General features: G+C 40.1%; 1 protein-coding gene across 8 annotated transcripts in view; it reads left to right on the forward strand.

Moving 5' to 3' along the window:
- Positions 1-3,357: 3,357 nt before the first annotated feature.
- The window catches only part of CCDC73 (coiled-coil domain containing 73), a 153,404-nt gene continuing 138,242 nt past the window's right edge, over positions 3,358-18,519 (forward strand). For 4 of the 8 annotated variants that reach the window (XM_051825535.2, XM_070071711.1, XM_070071698.1 and 1 more), the window contains exon 1: positions 3,382-3,429. The gene's annotated coding sequence lies outside the window, so the exon portion shown is untranslated. The other 4 variants (XM_017345757.3, XM_051825573.2, XM_051825570.2 and 1 more) reach the window with 3 other exon arrangements.

Genomic DNA, 18,519 nt, shown 5'->3' on the forward strand with positions numbered 1-18,519 from the left:
CTTATGTTTTATCATATTGCTTTCATGCATGACCAACTGACTCACCTCTTTACCAGTACTGAGTCTTCCATATGATACAACAAGATGATTTGCTAATATAACAAGTAAAACCCTGCATGTTTATTTTGATTTGTCATTCTTTGAGGAGCTATAAGGATCATCATTTCATGGATACTCTCATTCTATATAAAAGAAATATTTCAAATGTGGCTTAAGGCAAATCTACAAGTTTTAGCTTGAAAGCATAAAGCTTTAGAATTCATGTAGTATTGTCTTTAAAAAAAAAAAAAAGATTTATTTGGGCTGGCGCCGTGGCTCACTTGGCTAATCCTCCGCCTGCAGTGCTGGCACCCTGGGTTCTAGTCCCGGTTACTCCTCTTCCAGTCCAGCTCTCGGCTGTGGCCCGGGAGGGCAGAGGAGGATGGCCCAAGTGCCCACATGGGAGACCGGGAGGAAGTACCCAGCTCCTGGCTTTGGATCAGCGCAGTGCTGGCCATACGGCCATTAGGGGAGTGAACCAACAGAAGGCAGACCTTTCTCTCTGACTCTCTCTCGGTCTCTCTCACTAACTCTGCCTGGCAAAAAAAAAAAAAAAAAAAAAGATTTATTTATTTATTATTTGAAAGTCAGAGTTGCAGAGAGTCAGGGAAAGACACAGAGATCTTCCATCTGTGGGTTTAATCACCAGATGGCTACAACAGCCAGGGCTGTGCCAGGGCAAAGCCAGGACCCAGGAACTTCTTCTGGGTCTTTCACGCGTGTGACAGGGGCTCAGGCACTTCAACCATCCTCTGCTGCTTTCCCCAGTCCATTAGCAGAGAGCTGGATCAGAAGTGGAGCAGCTTGGACTTGAACTGGTGGCCATATGGGATGCTGACTTTGCAGACAGCAGCTTTACTGGCTATGCCAGAATGCCAGCCCCTCCAGTATCGTTAAATACTTCAACAATTAAAAACATGAATCCATGAATTTAAATGAGCAGTTATATCATTCTAGAGTTTCCCTGATCCTTCTCAGAATTCAAAGTTATGTGAGTATTTACTGTTTTAATCAGTGTAACCTTTTGCTGGGCCCTGGCTTTAATTTGAGATTACTTATGTTTTTATGCATTGAAACAGTATGTTTATTTTCCCAGGATTGTGAAGGGTTTGAATTTAGTGATATTCAATATAAATTACCAAATAGAAAACTTTTTCAAAATGGTTATTTCAAAACTTTCACATGTAAAAGCAGCACTTCTATAAACACCTTTGTATAAGTTATTTCCTTTTTCTCTCTGCATCTGATTTTTTTTCTCCTTGAAATATTATGTCAAAAATGGGATTCTAGGGTGGGCAGGTGATGCAGCAGTTAAGATGCCACTTTGGAAGGCTATGTTGTGTATCAGAATGCCTGGGTTGTACTCCTGATTCTAGCTTCCTGCTCATGTGCATCCTGGACGCCCACATTGCATCCCAGAGTACCTGGGTTTCAGTCTTGGTTTCCCTCTGATTCCAGCTTCCTGCTAATGTCCACCCTGATAAGTACTGGGTGATGGCTCAAGTACTTGTCTCTGCCACCCAGATGGGAAATCTGGGGTCTTGGCTTTGGCATGGCCCATTCTGGCCGCTCCAGGCATTTATGGAGTGAACCAGCGATGGAAGTCTTGCCGCCTTGTTTTTCTCTCTCTGCCTTTTAAATAAAATAACATTAGCATCTTGTTTTCTATTGAAATAGAAATACTTAAAATGAATGCATTAAAAAAGGAGAATCACAATAAGAAAAGCAATAAAACAATTCTGAAAATTATTTTAAATTTCCCTTTAAGTGACAAACTATAATTTACATTTACCAATTATCTTTGTGCTGGTATAACAAAATACTGTACGCTGGATCACTTATAAACAAAAAATATTTCTTACAGTTCTGGAGGCTGGATAGTTTAAGATCAAGGTGCTTGCGAGATGTATGTCTGCTGAGGACTGCTCTCCGTTTCCAAAATGATGCTTTCCTCCTGAATCCTCCAGGTAGGAGGAACACTGTGTCCTTTCATGGTAGAAGGGATTTAAGGGTCAAAAAACAACCAAGCCAAAAAAGGGTGAACACCATCCATGAAACCCTTTTTTAAAGCCACCTAATCCCATTCTTGAGGGCTCTGCCCTTATGACTCAATCACTTCCTAAGGCCACACCTTTTAATTCTGTTGCATTGAGGATTAAGTTTCAATCTGAATTTTGGAGGGGAAAAACACTGGAGCCATAGCATTGATCACTAGAACAACTGCATAAAGTTAGAGGTGGATTCAGAAGTCTTTTAAGTTCAACTTCATATTTTAGTTTCCTTATATGTAAAGTACATAGAGTAGGAGGGTTGCCATGGAAACTAAAATGAGATAATGTATGTAAAACACTTAGCTCATTGTCTTGTGCATAGTAGATTACCAATAAATATTAGTTATTATTAGAGTATAACTGTTGGAATTAGTACACACCAGATTGAAAGGTCATATTTCATTCAATCATTTATCTCAATTTATTTGGTATTGATAACGCCAGACATTGTGCTAGAATCTGGTTGTAAAAGTGAATAAAATTCATCTCTGCTTTCATGGAGTTTGAGTCCTAAGACTCAGACAATAAAGGTAACAGGTTAGATGGTGATTGCATTATGGAGAAGTTAAAAAGTAGGTTGTGTGTGTGGGTGTTCCTGTCGGGTAGTCAGGATTGTGCTCCCTAACATACTGACATTTGGGCAAAGGCTTTAAGGAAGAGAGGGAGAGGCTTTAAGGAGTGCGTCCCAGGCATAGCTTTATTTGAAACTACGTCTAAAATTTTTAGGGTAGGAACCACTCTTTCAAGTTTGGTAGCATTGAAAAAAACAACATATAGGCCTGAAACATGCTGAATTCATATTTAACAGACATTCAACAGATACTGAAACAGATTGTTAGGTTGTTAGGATTAGGTGTTTTCATTGGCATGGTTAGAACCACAGGTTTCTTTCATTTTTTCACCTAAAAAACATTAAACTTTTTGAGCAGATAACACATTCACATGACGCAAACATCAGAATACTGAAAAGTATTAAATAAAGTCTTTATTTCTTTTTTTTTTCTATTTTTTTTTGTTTTAATAAAGTCTTTATTTCTCTACTGTCCCTTTCATCACACTTCTCATTGCTCCCAAAAGATAACAACATAGTTTTTCCTTATTCCTTTCAAGGACTTTTAAAAGAAACACATATATAAGCCAATAAATGTTTTACTTAGAGAAAGACACGAAACATCCAGAAATATCCTCCCAGGAGCTTGTATCAACCCTGTCTTCCTCTTGCTTCTCAAGTTTGGCCACCCATATTCCACTGCGGTCCGGAAGCCTCAAAACCGGAAGTGCCCTGGCGCGGGCGATAGTGAGCCGGAAGTACTGGTAGGCGCCGGAGGCTTTCCCTGAGGTAACAGAGCGTTTGCGAACTTCTTGTTGTCTGTTTCAGAAGCGGCCCTAATTTCTCCGCCATGGGATTTTGTCCTGCGCCGCTGACTGCCTAACCTAGTTTCTGGCTCTGGCTGATGTGGGGTCCGCCTTGCCCCAGTCTGCTGTCAAGTTGTGTCTAGAATCTTCCACGTTGCTGACTTGAGGTTAGCCCTCAGCCTTTGCTTGGGCTTCCCTTCGCTTCTCCTGGAGGCTGTGGGTCAGTAATGTGGGTCTTGGCTCTTCATTACAACCAACCGTCTTGTGTGCCTGGTTTTTTGTCTCTGTTAAGCCCTGTATTTGCGTTATGGATGCAGTGTGGTAACATTGGTCATTGTGGCAGAATTTTCAAACAAATCTGACGCTCAAAGCGTGCAGCATTTCCAGCTGTGGGTAATTGACTTTCTTTAGTGGATGTTGTTCTGCATAATGTTTTCAGTGTAGGGCGAAAATCATTCAAAGCGCAATGAGCTGTCGCCGACGTGTGTGAATCCCCAAGGAAATGTCTTCCCTTTTAAAAATTCTGGTAACTTTGTCCCCTGTGAGGTGCCTTGCACAAGCAAAGTGGAATTTTCCAGGGAATGAAGTGACTCATTTGCTCATCAGGATTAGCCGTGTCGAATTGTTGATTTGAATCATTCATGGCATTGCTTCACTCTTCACACTGCTTTTGGAAATAGTCACTGATAACTCTTAAGGCATTTACGGAAACCTGTATCATCGCTGGCTTCCATTTGGGAAGAAAATGTAAAGATTCCACTAAGAATCCCTTAGAAGATAAATTGAAATCCTCGAACTTGATAATTTCCTGTTTGTCTCAGTTGTAAATAAATGCCTGTGGTTGTCTTTGGTGCTGCGAAAGAAAAACCCCTTACTGAACTATTCTAGATTGAAAACCAGCAGATTCTATGAGGGTGGAATTTGCTCTATAATTTAGTTTTTTTTTTTTTTTTTTTGACAGGCAGAGTGGACAGTGAGAGAGACAAAGAGAAAGGTCTTCCTTTGCCGTTGGTTCACCCTCCAATGGCCGCCACGGCCGGCGCACCACGCTGATCTGATGGCAGGAGCCAGGTACTTCTCCTGGTCTCCCATGGGGTGCAGGGCCCAAGGACTTGGGCCATCCTCCACTGCACTCCCTGGCCACAGCAGAGAGCTGGCCTGGAAGAGGGGCAACCGGGACAGAATCCGGCACCCCGACCAGGACTAGAACCCCGTGTGCCAGCGCCACAAGGCGGAGGATTAGCCTAGTGAGCCGCGGCGCCGGCTTTATAATTTAGTTTTCTCTAGCCATTTCTTAAGCAATTAGAGTGTTCAGAATAACCTTTCCTGATTTCAGGTGCGGCTTGTGGTAGTTAGCGAATTTTGTAAAAACCTGGATTTCCCATTTGTAAAGTGTGCTAATTTAGTGTGAGGAAATATTTTAATCCTTTTACTACTTCATACCGTGTGCCAGCAAGGAACCTAAATATGGCATAGTGGCCTAAGCCACCTTGTGGAGTCTGGACTACTCTGCTTCCCTTCCTGCTTCCTGCTAATGCATCCTGGCAGGCAGCAAATAATGCCACAAGTACTGGGGCCCTTGCCGCCTACATGGAGAACCTGAATGATGTTCCTGGCTCCACGGTCCGATCTGGCCCAGTCTTGGCTGTTATGGGCGTTTGGAGAGTGAATCAGTGGATCAATATGGGTGTGTCTCCCTGCTGTCTGTCACTCTGCATTTCAAGTAGATAAAAATAAAAAGCATATTTTTAAAAAAACCATAGTGCCCACTAGGCGGCAGCATAGTGTTTTTGGTTTGTCTTAATTGTATTGGTGCTGTGATAGTATTATTCTGATAAGTAGATATATATGTCAAATACGTGTTACATGTTAGAACCTGGACTAAATGATTTATGCACATTATCTAATTTAATCCTAAAAAAACAAACCCCAAAGCCTAAGGCATAGGTATTCCCATTATTTGCATGCCACATGAGGAAACTATGGGAAAGAAATTTCTTAAGAATGCAAGGCCAATAACTACATAGCCAGTACCTGATAGAGGTGAGTTGAAACCAAGGTGCTTACCTACTACTTAATGGTAACCAAATTAAAGTTCTTGTAAGTTTGACTAAATTGTGAAGAGCCTGCAGTTAAGATGAGAAATCTTCTTGTGGGTATTCTGAAGGAGGTGAAAATTAAACAGGGGTTTTGCATCATGTGCCTCAAGATGTTTTGGAATACATGGTTTCCAAAAGGCAGTACTTCATATATTCTGTTTCAGGGAGTGCTAGTCTTCTGAGATGCTTAAAATTTTTTTTTTTTTAAGATTTATTTATTTATCCATTTGAAAGTCAGAGTTACACAGAGAGAGGAGATGCAGAGAGAGAGGTCTTCCGTCCGATGGTTCAATCCCCAGATGGCCGCAACAGCTGGCTGTGCCGATCCAAAGCCAGAAGCCAGGAGCCTCCTCCGGGTCTCCCACATGGGTGCAGGGGCCCAAGGACTTGGGCCATCCTCCACTGCTTTCCCATGCCATAGCAGAGAGCTGGATCAGAAGAGGAGCAGCTGGGACTAGAACCGGCGCCTACATGATATGCCGGTGCTTCAGGCCAGGGCGCTAAACCGCTGTGCCACAGTGCCGGCCCCGAGATGCTTTAATTTTTAAAAAAGAGTTCTTGTGGCAAGAAATACTCCTGGAATTCATTAAAGATAAAATGTCCTGCAGTAAAGGAACATGTTTAGCCCAATGTCTTTTTGAACTCATAGCATTCTTAACCTTTTTAAACTACAGCTCACATTAAGAAATATATTTTATACACAGGCCAGTATAAATATATCCATATACATCTGAGATAAAATACACATGAGGCAGTCAACTCAAACTTTACCATGAGCAATGTGCTCTTATATTGTGTATTTTAGTTTTATCTAACCTAGGCTTTCATTAAAAAAAAAAAAAAAAATCCCTGGTCAGGACCTATCACATTGATTTCTTGACTCACAAGTAAATCACAGAGTGTATTGTAGGTTTATTGCATTAGACTATGGATTTTAATATTTTTGTGAATTATTAATGGAAGACAGTTTAAGAAATTGTGTAAGGGCTATAGTTGATGGAAGCCATGGATGTCATGGTATGTATTTTTGGTGTCAGATTATGATGTTCTATCAGTTCTGTTAACAGTTGAATGAAAACTTTCTAAATGGGGAATTATTCCTTTTTTTTTTTTAAGATTTATTTATTTGAAAGGTAGAGTTAACAAAGAGGCAGAGGCAGAACAAGAAGGGGGAGGGCGAAGAGGGAGAGGGAGGGCGGAGAGGGAGGGGGGAGAGGGGAGAGGGGGGAGGGGAGAGGGGAGAGGGGAGAGGGAGATCTTCTGCTGGTTCCCTCCCCACATGGCCTCAATAGCCAGAGCTGAGCTGATCCAAAGCCAGGAACATGGAGCTTCTTCCAGGTCTCCCACGTGGGTGCCGGGACCCAAGCACTGCAGGAGGTGACTTTACCTGCTATGCCACAGTGCCTGCCCCGGAAATTATTCCTTGTAATAATTCAGGCTAGTAGTGAAGTAAGAGCATAGAATAATTTTGTAGATTAGAATTTCCCAAACCGTGTCTTCTGGGGACTATATGTTCCCCAGATTTGGTTTGCCTATTATTACGAATTTATGAAATAAAATGTTCCACCATCAATGTAAACTTGAAAACTACGTGTTAAAGTTAAATAAGTTCTAACTATGTTAACAAGACTATTAATCTCTGATGTGGGGTTAGTATGAAACATTTACCGATTTATTTATGCCTGTTTTTAGCAATATATTTTGTAGATCTTGAGCCCCTTAAAACACACTTTGGGAAGTAATCATATAGATAATTAAGGGAGAAATGTTTTCATTATAATGTACATATAAGTGAACATTTTATTGTAATTCATGTAATTTTCATAATTTCTTAATTTTATTTGCTAATATTGACTGAGAACTACATCAGAAAGCTGTTGAACTTTCTTAGTTTTCTTATGACCCATGGAAGCTTTCTTTTAATAATAACAAAAGCCTTTATGGAATTTTCTGGCACTGATTAATTTCATATAAAATAAGAACTTTCATTTTCAATTTAAGTTCAAAGAAAAATACATTTCTAGTTTTGTTAGAATCAGTTTTTATTAATACAGTTTTATAATTTAGTCTTATTTCATGTTTGGAAAAATATGAAATTTACTTGGAAGTTGCAAGTGTTTCAACAAATCTTTGAAAGATTTTCCTATATATTCTTTATGGTCAAGATTAGTGTTTATGTACTTGATCCAGGTCTCTATTGTATTACTTTAGATTAGTTGAGTCTTGTACCATTAACAATTCATTTCATGTTATAGTTTCTTTCTTTCTTTTTTTTTTTTTTTTTTTGACAGGCAGAGTGGACAGTGAGAGAAACAAAGAGAAAGGTCTTCCTTTGCCGTTGGTTCACTCTCCAATGGCCGCCGTGGCCGGTGCGCTGCAGCTGGCGTACCGCACTGATCCGATGGCAGGAGCCAGGTGCTTCTCCTGGTCTCCCATGGGGTGCAGGGCCCAAGGACTTGGGCCATCCTCCACTGCACTCCCGGGCCACAGCAGAGAGCTGGCCTGGAAGAGGGGCAACCGGGACAGAATCTGGCGCCCCGACCGGGACTAGAACCCGGTATGCCGGCGCTGCAAGGCGGAGAATTAGCCTAGTGAGCCGCGGCGCCGGCCGTTATAGTTTCAAAATGCACCTTATGGAGATAATTTATAGTTTTCTTTATACATCTCACCAGTTTGTATCTAAAATATTTCTGAATTTCTAAAACTCATGTGAAATCTTCACCCTTTTGATTAAAATGAGAAATTTTACTGTGTATAGAGGATATTTCATATATATATGTATGTGTGTGTGTGTGTATATATATACTTTCAAGAAACAAAATGTTGGGCACTGTGGCATAGGGGGTAAAGCCGCTGCCTGCAGTGCCAGCATCGCATATGGGTGCCTGTTCAAATCCTGGCTGCTCCACTTCCCATCCAGCTCTCTGCTATGGCCTGGGAAAGCAGTAGAAGATGGCCCAAGTCCTTGGGCTCCTGCACCCACGTGTGAGACCTGGAGGAAGCTCCTGGCTCCTGGCTTTGGATTGGTGCAGCTCTGGCTGTTGCAGCCATCTGGGGAGTGAACTAGCAGATGGAAGACTCTCTGTCTCTTTGTCTCTCTCTCCCTGCCTCTCCCTCTCTGTGTAGCTGTGACTTTCAAGTAAAATAATAAATCTTTTAAAAAATAATTTTTTAAAGAAGAAAAAATGTCTAATAATTTTGTATAATTTAATACAATATTTGTCAAAGTGTTCACTAATTTCACAATTAGGGCTTAATAAACCGACAGGTATGAGAGTTATGAAAAATAGCATTTATTGTAGCATTATAAATATAGAATTATATGGAATAGTTAATAAGAAATGGAGCAATAGTTGCAAAATACAATAAAGTGCTAATCATATGATCCAGACAGTATATATAGTTCAGAAAGGAGAATTGTGTGGTGGATTAAAAAAAAAGCTTCATAGAGGGTATGGAACTTGATCTGATATTTAACTGTGTGGGCACTTTACAAAGTTGGTGAAAGGACTGAATTAAAGGATGAGTTTAAATTTTTTTGCAGTATGTATGTTCATAAATGTATTGAAAAACTCTTGTGTGTATGCATTTCAAAATTTTTTTCTTGAAAATAAGCTTTTAAGCCCATTTTCCATGAACTTTTTGAAGTCTTCTTCAAAAATAGGGCAAGGTATTAGGCATTCAGTATGAGAACAGAATGGGTGAAGGTATTAGTTCAAACTGCTTAACAAGGCATAAAAGACCCCAAGACCTGCCTGCTTCTCAAGCCTCATCTCATTCTCTCAGCCTTATGTGTTAGACTCCTATCTCCCTAACCTGGTTTTAGTTTCTCATTTAAAAGGGTGTTTCGTCCATGTATGTGTTTCTCTTATGCTGGTTTTTTTTTTTTTTTTTTTTAAGATTCATTTATTTACTTGAGAGGCATTGTTAGAGAGGGAGAGACATAGAGAAAGGTCTTCCATCTACTGGTTCACTCCCCAAATGGTTGCATTGGCTGAGGCTGAGCCAATCTGAAGCCAGGAGCTTCTGCCAGGTTTTCCACGCAGGTGCAGGGGCCCAGGGACTTGGGCCATCTTCTACTGCTTTCCCAGGCCATCAGCAGGGAGCTGGATGCCTATCTGGGGTACTGGTGCCTCAGGCTGATGCTTGGTCCGTGCTTATGCTATTTTGCACTCTAAAATGCCCTTCCCTAATTTTTTACTTTTACTAATGTCTTAACTTTGAAGTTTCAGCCCAGAAGTCTGACCTTCTCAACTTGTTCTAGATTTTTCCATGCTGATTGGAAAATACTTCTTTATGCTATCACCATACTTTTTACATATTTCTACCATTGCACATGATCATATTATAGTTATTTTTGTATATCCATATCTACTGGAGTTCTTTGAGGACAGGATCTATTATTTTTGGAAATAATTACACTGGGGACACTGGCGCAGGGTCTATTTCAAAGTCCTTCTTCATGAACTGTTGTTTTCTGAACTCCTTAATAGCATAAAATCTCTTCTCCACCAGTTAATTACAAATCAGATTTTTAAAAATATTTATTTATTTGAAAGGCAGAGTTAGAGAAAGGGAGAGACAGAGAGATGTCTTCCATCTACTGGTTCATTCCCCGAATGACTGTAATCCCTGGGATTTGGCTGGGCTGAAGCCAGGAGACAGGAACTTCTGGATCTCCCATATGGATGACAGGGGCCCATGCATTTGGGTCATCTTCTGTTGCTTTTCCAGGTGCATTAGCAGGGAGCTAGATCTGAAGTGGAGCAGCTGGGACGTGAACTGTGAGCCTATATGAGATGCATCATAGGCATCATAGGCATCACTGCATCATAGGCAGTGGCTTAACCCACTATGCCACAACCCTAGCCCCTATAAATCAAAAAATTTTATAGCTAGAATTTATACTAGACATCATTCAGTGAAATAAGCTATTGCACTTGTAGCTGTTTTTGTGATGAAGCAAGATATTTACAGGTTAACAATAAAATAAGTAAACTTAGTTTACCCTTATTTTATAAATGAAGTAAATGAAGTTTGGGTACTATAACTTTGAACTCTGAACACCTAGAGCACCCTTTTTTGTAGTTTAATACATCTTTTATTATTTATTATCAGATATTATCATGTCTGGGATTACAGTTATTTGAATATATACTTTATTCACTTTTCTAAATTATAAATGCCTCAAGAGTAAAGACCATTAACTCAAATTCGTGTCACCTGGCAGTTCCTTTCTTTTTTTATAAGATTTTATTTATTTGAAAGAGTTACAGAGGGAGGTCAAGACAGAGAGGTCTTTCATCCACTAGTTCACTCCCCAGATGGCCGCAATGGCCAGAGCTAAGCTGATCGGGAACCAGGAGCTTCTTCTAGGTCTCCCACATGGGTGCAGAGGCCCAAGCACTTGGACCATCTTCTACTGCTTTCCCAGGCCATAGCAGAGAGCTGGATGGGAAGTGGAGCAGCCAGGACTAGAACCGGTGCCCATAAGGGACGCCGGCGCTTTAGTCCAGAGCCTTAACCCACTGTGCCACAGCGCCAGCCCCCGGTAATTTCTTGAACAGAAAAAATTATTTACTTTTACCATACTCATTATTATCTCTATATAAGAAATCTACTTTTAAAAAATACATATGTGGACACTTTTCCATATCCTTCATTATATAGTTGTACCTTTCTTGGTCTTTTCCAGATTTGTGGTATCTATCACAGTTAACAGGAAATATTCTGATTGCACATGCTAATTTTGTTGACTCACGGTTTCCAGCTATCTCTCTCCCATCTCTTCCCAAAAATATGAATGATCTATTCAATCAGTGCAGTGCCAGTGCAGCAGATATTGAGTGCTTGCCTCTTGTAAATTATATTTGGCAATATGAGGATACAAAAAGGAGTAAAACTTGGCTATTGGTAATGAACTTAAAATATAATGGCCAGGCCAACACTGCTAATACAACACAGAATATGGGTGCAAATATAATCACAATTTTGGCACTTGTACTATATGTGGGCATAAAAGATCTTTTGATTCTTTGTTTTTAGAGGGGGTAAACTTTAGGGAATGTAACATTGATAATACTATCAGATTACAAGGAGTCTTGGGGCCAGTGCTGTGGCGCAGTGAGTTAACGCCCTGGCCTGAAGCACCGGCATCCCATATGGGTGCTGGTTCGAGACCTGGCTGCTCCACTTCCAGTCCAGCTCTCTGCTGTGGCCTGGGAAGGCAGTAGAGGATGGCCCAAGTCCTTGGGCCCCTGTACCCACGTGGGAGACCCGGAAGGAGCTCCTGGCTTCGGATCAGCTCAGCTCCTGCCATTGTAGCCAATTGGGGAGTGAACCAGCAGATGGAAGACTCTCTCTCTCACTCTGCCTCTCCTCTCTCTGCGTAACTGACTTTAAAATAAATAAATAAATCTTTAAAAAAAGGAGTTTCGGGGCTGGCGCTGTGGCTCACTTGGTTAATCCTCCGCCTGCAGTGCCGGCATCCCATATGGGCACCAGGTTCTAGTCCCGGTTCCTCCTCTTCCAGTCTAGCTCTCTGTTTGTGGCCTGGGAGGGCAGTGGAGGATGGCCCAAGCGCTTGGGCCCTGCACTCGCATGGGAGATCAGGAAGAGGCACCTGGATCCTGGCTTCGGACCAGTGCAGCGCCAGCCGTAGTAGCCATCTGGGGCGTGAACCAATGGAAGGAAGACCTTTCTCTCTGTCTCTCTCACTATCTGTAACTCTACCTATCAAATAAATAAAAAATTAAAAAAAGGAGTTTTGATGGAGTTAACAGAGATTGCCAATGATCTTGTAGTGCTCTAAGATCTCAACATTACTATTAAATATTTTTAGATCATGTTTTATAATTTTTTCTCAACTTTTATCAGTCTACACATATACTAGCTTGTATGTAATTAGTGTCTGTAGTTTTGCACAAAGCTTCACTTTGTTGTAACAGATTTCATTCAAATTTAATATTTATTTATTTTTTTTTAACTTTTATTTAATGAATATAAATTTCCAAAGTACGACTTATGGATTACAATGGCTTCCCCCCCATACCGTCCCTCCCACCCACAACCCTCCCCTTTCCCACTCCCTCTCCCCTTCCATTCACATCAAGATTCATTTTCGATTATCTTAATATACAGAAGATCAGCTTAGTATACATTAAGTAAGGATTTCAACAGTTTGCTCCCACACAGAAACATAAAGTGAAAAATAATAGATGATTTTTTTAAATGATGATGAAATCAGATCAGACCTATTGTTATCAAATTTAATATTTAAATAGCATATTCATATTACATATGAAGAAGATATGCTTATAAGACTGACTTGGCATTCAGTTCAAGTTATAAGAGTATTCCTCAGAATAATAGGCAATATGATGAAACCAACTTATAGAGTAACTTACGAAAAAAATGGAATTATAGTTCTTTAACAGATTTTTTTGGGAAAATGTTTTAATTACTGAAAAATAAAATTGTTTTTTATATTTGTAAAGCTACTATTGACAATTTTTTTTATTCTTTGAATGTTTTAGCTAATGTCAAAGCCTACCAATTGTTATTATGTGAAATGATAGTGTGAAATTGATGCTGTTATAGTATAACAATAAGGATGTGACTCATGTATTTTATGTACACATGCATTCAACTGTAGTGACAAATGGCTTCATGCTGTGTGATTAAATGCATATTAGCGTTTGCCCTAGGCATTTGATTATTACCATCTTTACTTCATTACATTACCACACTGTATGGCCATATAATTTATAAGATAATACACACATCACTTTGTTGCTGATAGGAATTATTCTGTTTTATGGATGGTGTCCTTTAATTTTGCCTTTCATGGATTATAAAATTGGTTAATATCTGCTGAAGTGAATCACTGGAGAAGCAAATAAAGATGTTGGCCTCAGGTCACAGTGTCATTTGTGATACTGGCAAAATCTTACAGGCTCATTTATCCCTGTACATGATTGATAACAGCATGGGTTAAATGGAGAAAGCTTTGCTTCCATTAAAGGATCATCATGAATGAAGACCTCCCACTTAAAAGTCAGGCATGATGAGGAGACAAGAGACTATCTACAGGTCAAATTAAATAACTTAAATAATTTAAGTAGAATGACAGTGTAATTTGTCCATTCTGTGTTATTACTCTGACCCCTATCAGGATTATAGGCTAACTTACTTTCCATTGTAAAGTATTTAAGATGTAATTTTTAATAAATACCTTTAAAGATATAAAAGCCTTTATAGCTTTTAAATTGTGGTAAAATACAGATTTTTATTATGTGCTTTTGAAAAGAGCATTTTTAAAAGAAACTGCACTGCTTTAAAATATAAAATCAGTAATATGTTGAGTGTTGAGGTAATGCTTTAAGCATTTCATAATATATTGGCTTTCTTTTTAAATTGAAATAATTATTACAAATATAAAACACATATTTTAAATAAATATGAGTGTCAAAATTATAATTTTATTATGAGTTACTGTGGATAAAATTATTTACATGAGTATATTAGTAACAATTTGAAATCAAATGTTAAAAATGTAGTCAGCATTTTTTAATGGCTACTTTCCTATATGGAATCATTGAGTTTATTAAAATTATGGTTCATAATAAGGAAAGGAATATACATTTTAATAAACTTCTACAATAAAAGCAGTATTAAAACAACATATTTCAATATATTACTCATATTGAAATACAGTAAAATGTATTTTTTGGAGGCTTCAAATTAAAAATAACATGTCTCTTAGATGACCAAGATGGTCTGCATTATATATATATAAGCATTCTGATTTCTTCTTTGCTGGCTTTGAACTCCTACTGTAGCTGGGACTTTTCATGTATTACCTTGTTTAATCATCATATACTGTAAAATAAGTATCGTTATCCTTGTCATATAGATCAGGAAACTGAAATACAGAGAGATCACACAGCTGGTAAGAAGAGGTAGAATTTTAATTAGCATCTCTTCTGGGTTTTGTTATAGCAGTCTATAGAAATGCATATGTCTTTTTCAAAAGCATATGACAAAATGTGTTTCACTGCAAAACTTGAAAACCAGTGGATTTCTTACTTTATCAAGCTATCTCTGACAGTATTGTAGAATTTGGGAGGGGAGGGCGGTACTGGCATTGTGGTACAGCAGATTAAGCCATAGTTTCTGACACCAGTTCCAGTCTAGCTCCCTGCTAATGCACTTGGGAAAGCAGTGGAAGATGACGCAAGTATTTAGGACCCTGCCACCCATGTGAGAGACCTGGATAAAGTTCCTGGCTTCTGGCTTTGACCTGGCCTACCTTGGCCATTGTGGCCATTTGGGGAGTAAGCTAGTGGATGAAAGATCTGTCAGTCTCTCTCTGTAACTCTGCCTTTCAAATAAATAAATATATCTTTCTTTATTTTTTAAAAACAACTGTTTTTTAAAAGGCCAAGACAGGCCAGCTCCGTGGCTCACTTGGCTAATCCTCTGCCTGCGGTGCGGGCACCCCAGGTTCTAGTCCTGGTTGGGGTGCCAGGTACTAGTCCCGGTAGCTCCTCTTCCAGTCCAGCTCTCTGCTGTGGCCTGGGAGGGCTGTGGAGGATGGCCCAAGTGCTTAGGCCCTGCACCCGCATGGGAGACCAGGAGGAAGTACCTGGCTCTTGGCTTCAGATTGGTGCAACGCCGTCCGTAGCGGCCATTAGGGGAGTGAACCAGTGGAAGGAAGACCTTTCTGTCTCTCTCACTGGCTATAACTCTACCTGTCAAGAAAAAAAAAAAAAAAAAAAAAAGGCCAAGACAGGAAGTAAGTTTCCATCTACTGGTTTATCCTAAGTGATCCATGATGGCCAATGTTGAGCCAGGCAAAAACCAAAAGCTGGAAACTGAATCTAGGACTCCCACATAGATGACAGAGATCCAACAATTTAAGCCATTATCTGCTGCCTGCCATGGTCCACTTTAGCAAGAAACTGGAATCGGGAGTCAGAGCTGGGACTTGAACTTGAACCAAGGTATTTTAATATGAGATGCTAGCCTCTCAACCAATATCTTAACTGCTAGGCCAAATGCTTGTCCTGTAAAAATTTTTTGACAGCGACCCACAGTAAGAAATAACATTTTACGTTTTGATTTAGTATACATACATGTATTTACATTTACATAAAATTTTAAAAATGTATAAAATTCACTATTTGTGAAATTATTATTTTCTAATTTAATCTACTCTGTTCTGTTGTATTTCACTATAAGAAATGCTACTTACAGTTTACTTGATTTCATATGTGTATAAGGGCTTTGTACCAACTTAAAACGTGCTAGTTTTCCTCTCCATTTTAAAAGTTATACACACACACACACACACACACACACACACACACACTTGGTAGAAAAGCAGATAGAGGGGCTTGCATTGTGGTATCCTGGGTAAAGCTGCCACCTGTGATACAGGAATACTGGTTTGAGTCCCAGATGCTCTGCTTCTGATCCAGCTCCCTGCTAATGGCCTGGCAGAAGCAGTGGAAGATGGGCCCATGCCACCCATATAGGAGATCCTGATGAAGCTACTGACTCCTGCATTTGGCCTGGCCCATCCCTGGCTGTGGCAGCCATCTGGGGACTGAACCAGTAGATGGAAGATCTCTGTCTCTTCTTCTTTCTCTGTAATTCTGATTTTCAGATAAATAAATGTTTTTAAAAAGGGAGAATGAAGGGGATAAAATCTTATTTCGTGTTTTACAAGACTTACTCAGAAAAACAAAGAATTCTGCTATTTCATCCTCTCCAGAGCAACTACATTAAACTATTTTAGCTAATTTTTCAGAAATTTACTTTCACATCTCTAAATAATGTGCTTATCATTGGTCTTGATTTTTCATTTTTACACATTATCTAATGCTTTCTATAATTGAAATTGAGGATTTAGCTTTCTTTCATCATTTGCCATTCTCATATAATTATATCATAATTTTTTTTTTTTTTTTTTTTGGACAGGCAGAGTGGACAGTGAGAAAGAGAGAGAGAGAGAGAAAGGTCTTCCTTTTCCATTGGTTCACCCCGCAATGGCCACTGCTGCTGGCGCACCACACTGATCCGAAGCCAGGAGCTAGGTGCCATCCTCCACTGCACTCCCAGGCCACAGCAGAGAGCTGGACTGGAAGAGGAGCAACTGGGATAGAATCCGGTGCCCCGACTGGGACTAGAACCCGGTGTGCCGGCACCACGGGCGGAGGATTAGCCTATTGAGACACGGTGCCGGCTGTATCATACTCTTGATTGTTTTAGTGTTTAGTTATATGATTGTGACTATATAAATGCTATTTCCATCTGAATCATTGTAGTTTGCTATGATTACTTACCTCTTCAGATTGTCTTTTTTCTCATTGTCTGTTTTTAAATGTATTCATTACTAATTCAACTCAGACTTTTGTATAAAACTCTTATTAGTTAAAAATAGTTGGGGAGTTGGTGTTGTGGTGCAGCAGGTTAAGCTGCCACCCGTGACACTAACATCTCATATGAGCACCAGTTTGAGTCCCAGCTGCTCCACTTCTTTTAGTTAGTTATTTGAAAGGCAGAATTAGAGGGAGAGACAGAGAGAGATATCTTCCATCTGCTGGTTCATTCCCCAATGGCCACAACTGTCAGGACTGGGCCAGTAGCTTTTTCCAGGCCTCTCACATGGGTTTCAGGGGCTCAAGAACCAGGGCTATTTTCCACCAGGGCTATTTCCAGGCCATTATGTTTCAGGTGGTGGCTTAACCCTCTTTGCCACAATGCTGGCCCCAGATGCTCCACTTCTGATCCAGCTGGGAAAGCAGCAAAAGATGTCCTGAGGGGTGGTGCTGTGGTGTAGTGGGTAAAGCGGCCCTATGCAGTGCCATCATCCCATATGGGCACTGGTTCATGTCCTGGCTGTTCCTCTTCTAATCCAGATCTCTGCTGTGGCCTAGGGAAATCAGTAGAAGTTGGCACAAGTGCTTGGGCCCTTGAACCTGCATGGGAGACCCAGAAGAAGCTCCTGGCTCCTGGCTTCAGATTGACCCATCTCCAGCCATTGCAACCAATTGGGGAGTGAACTACTGGATGGAAGTCTGTCTGTCTCTTTCTCTCTGCCTCTCCTCTCTGTAACTCTGCCTTTCAAATAAATAAATGAATAAATCTTCTAAAAAAAGAGATGTCCCTAGTGCTTGGGTTCCTGCTACCCATATGGGAGACCTGGATGAAGCTCCTGGCTTCCTTCTGGTTCAGCTCAGGCCATTGTGGCCATTTGGAGAGTGAACCAACAGATGGAGGATCTGCCCCCACCCCCAACTCTGCTTTTTAAATAAATAAATAAATCTTAATAAAATAAAAGTTTCATCATAATGAGGAAATTGCTACAAGAGCACATTAAAACATTCCAATCTGGACTGATTTCCCTCTTTCTGCTGCTCAAGTATCATCTTGGGATACTCCCTCACCATTCCAGGGTTCCTTTCCTCTCTTTTTTTGTGTAGGATCACTGTATATAGAATGTGTCCCTCCAAAATTCATGTGTTAAAACCTAATTGCCAATATGATGTTACTTGGAGGTGTGGCCTTTAAGAGTTGATTAGGTCTTGAGGGCTGAGCCCTCATGAATGAGATTATTGCCCTCATAAGAAAGATTCTAGAGAGCTCACTCACCTCTTATACCATGTGAGGATACAGCAAAAAGATAGCTGTCTGTGAACTAGGAACTCGTATCTCATCAGACACCAAATCTACCAGCACGTTGATATAGGACTTCTCAGCCTCCAGAACTATGGGAAATAAATTTCTATTTTTAAAATAATTTCTGCTATTTATAAGTGACCTAGTCTATGATATTTTGCTATAGCAGCCTGAATAGACTTAGACAAGTATCCCCTATTTCCTGGAACACATGCCTTCCACTTGTTTCGAGAAATACTTGGGTAGCTCCCTTAGAAAGGGTGCATTTAAGGTAAATTCCTTTTTTTAAA

Source organism: Oryctolagus cuniculus, chromosome 1, assembly GCF_964237555.1.
Source record: "Oryctolagus cuniculus chromosome 1, mOryCun1.1, whole genome shotgun sequence".
Lineage (NCBI taxonomy): Eukaryota > Metazoa > Chordata > Mammalia > Lagomorpha > Leporidae > Oryctolagus > Oryctolagus cuniculus.